The sequence below is a fragment of the Mus pahari genome, chromosome 4 (genome assembly GCF_900095145.1).
Source record: "Mus pahari chromosome 4, PAHARI_EIJ_v1.1, whole genome shotgun sequence".
NCBI lineage: Eukaryota > Metazoa > Chordata > Mammalia > Rodentia > Muridae > Mus > Mus pahari.
Window position 1 is genome coordinate 90,339,962 of NC_034593.1, and position 3,104 is coordinate 90,343,065.

Below are 3,104 nucleotides of genomic sequence, written 5' to 3' on the forward strand. Positions count from 1 at the left end.
TCTTCTTTGAAAGTCTGATAGAATTCTGCACTAAACCCATCTGGTCCTGGGCTTTTTTTAGTTGGGAGACTATTAATGACAGCTTCTATTTCTTTAGGCTAACAAGTCTTCTCCTGAAGCTGGAAGCAGCCTCCTGCTGACAGTCAACAAGAGAACAGAATCCAGCCTCACAAACGCAGCTGGATCCTGCTGACAACCACATTGCTGAGAAAAGACCCCAAGTTCTGGACTGGGGTCCACATCTGGATTCAGTCCAGTAAGATCCTGGATGGAGCAACCAGTCAAGCTGTTCCTGGGCTGTAGGCCCACAGAAACCGTGAGGTCATTATGAGGGAACCTACAGCCTGCAGTCTGCTGTTTTATAGTGTAGAGTCTGTGGCGATTTATTCTTCAGGGTGAGACACCGATGTGCTAGCCTGCTTTTTACTGACTGCTGCTGTAATGATATACTATTGACTGGGTAAGTTGTTCATTTTCTTCTTATAGTTCCAGAGTCTGGGAAGCCTTAACAGACCACATGGGAAGTTGAGGGTTTCCTTTCAATTACAGAGCAAGAAAGGCAAAGACGCAAGCTCAAGAGGGGACCAAACTTCAGATGTACCCCTGGCATAACGAACCCACCCCAAGATACCAGCAATAATCCATTCCCAACAGTGGGACGTTATGGGATTATGTCACTCCCGTCCCTGGATCCTCTCTTAAAACCCCATCTCTCAGTGCTGTCTCAGTAGCTATTAAATTTGGACATGCGCTTTGGAGGAGATGTTGAAGCCACAACAGTCAAGAAAGAAAAATCACTTCTAGTTTAGTGTTTAACGACATGTTCATCTTAGCTTAGTTCCTCTTAAAAGGAGAGTCTGGAGTGAAAGATAGCAAGCTTATACTTTGCCTGGGAGAAGCAAATTCAGATGAAAGAGGGTGAGGACAAGGATCAGACGGGAGCCACAGGGAAGCGGCCACGAGGAGAGGTGACGTGCCACCATCATCGCTGGCTTCCACTAAGGCACACCGTACAGTCTGTGCAGCAAGCCTGTGAAGCTGAAGGAAAAGCTTTGCCTCAGTCTTTCCTTAGAACAGCGGCTCTCAGCCTCCCTAATGCTGTGACCCTTTAGTACAGCTCTTCCTGCTGTGGTGACCCCAACCACAAGGTTACTTTCATTGCTACTTCATAACTGCAATTTTACTACCGTTGTGAATTATAAATATCTGTGCTTTCCAATTGTCTTAGGGGACCCCTGTGAAGAGGTTATTCCATTCCAAAAGGGTCACAATCCACAGGTGCAGAACCACTGCCTGGGAAGGAAGGCTTGGCACCTCTGGCTCTGACTAGAGTCTACTTTCTCCTTTGGAAAGCTTACCCCTTGGCCTCCCACACTGCATTGCCTCCCTCTGTGAGATACCCTCTGTGAGATGCCCAATGGAGACCAGACCACACACTGCGGTGCTTCTTCCTCCACTGAGAACAGGAGACAGTGAAGGGCCACTCAGCCTGGCTACAGGAATAGCCAGAAGTAGCTTAGTGCTTTGCCAGATACCATGCCCCATGTCCCATGTCCTCATCACCATTGTGACCCTAGCGGTCACCTGACTACCCCAATGCCCATGCTTTACTCGTGGGGAAATCTGTCACTGCCAGGTTGCATGACCTCTGGGCACCCTTGGGTTCTAGTAGTATCCTGGCAACCATCAGACTCTCTTGCTTTGTCTCATCTTTTTTGAATTCTAGTTCTCTTTTTCTGGTGGCTTATGCTTTTGTTCTGGTAGAAGACTCCCTAAGAGATGGAGCATCGCATGTAGTGTGAACCAAAGTTCAACCTGGACTTTGTGTTTAGCATAAGACTCACACAGGTCAAAAGCTGAGGCTGGGAAGGTGGCTCACTAGTGAAGAGCACAGGCCGCCGATAAATAGAATCTGATAGAAGAGCGAGTGGGACATAGACTTGAACTTATCAGCACAGGAAAAGACTTTCTGAACTGAACACTAATAGCACAGACAATAAGAACAACAATTAACAAATGGAATCTCATGAAACTGAAAAGCTTTGTTAATCCTACTGAGTAAGAATAAGATCATTACCACGATTTTGAGCCAAAATTTGAAGCAAGCTTTAATGAAATACTGGCCAGGTTCATTCCTGGGTTCCCAGAAAATGGTGCCGAGTTACATTTTGCTGAGGCTTATAAATCCATTAGGCCACTAAATTCCCCACCAGGAGCAAGCATACTTCCTGATGTATCTTCTGCCTATGTACTTCCTGAATACCTGTGATCAAGCACATCCGCTGTAGCTGGGTCAAACAAACTTGTTTAGGGGAGTGAAAACTTGTGGCTCGTCATCACTCATAAAAATTAGCCTCCAGCACTTCAGGAAGTACCTGTCCTTAGGCAAGGGGCTTACGGGTTAGAGGCATTTTGGTTTCATGAATCTCTTAAGCACAGTAATTAAAACGTAAGATGTAACCTTGCCTCTGACAGCTTCCATAGGACAAAGGGCACCATCACCTGGGTAAAGTGGAAGGTCTAGAACAGGAAAAGATTACCAACTGTATATGTGAAAGAGGGCTAATATCTAAACTACGAAAAGAACTAAGGAAATTGGACATCCCTGAAAACAAATCACACAGTTAAAAAATAGGGAACCGATGAAACCAGAGTTTCCACAAAAGGGTCTCGAAATGGCTGAGGAGCCCTTTAAAAAAATGTTCAACAGCCTTAGTGATCAAGGAAGTGCAAATCAAAAGAACTGTGGGCGTTCATCTTATACCTGTCAGAATGGTCAAAGTCAATCAAATGACAGCCCATGCTGGTGAGGATGTGGGGGACACTTCTCCACTGCTGGTGGGAGTGCAGGCTCACACAGCAACTTTGGATATCAGTGTGGTGGTTCCTCAGAAAGATGGGGATCTATCTACCTCAAGAGCCAGCTCGACTACTGTCAAGCATATATCCCAAAGGTCTCTACATCCCGCTACCGAGACACTTCCTCAACCGTGTTCACTGCTGCTCTATGTCTAATAGCCAGAAATTGGAATAACTTAGATGTTTGTCAGTGGGTGAGTGGATAAAGAAAATGTAGTGCATTTATGCAATGGAATATTATTCTG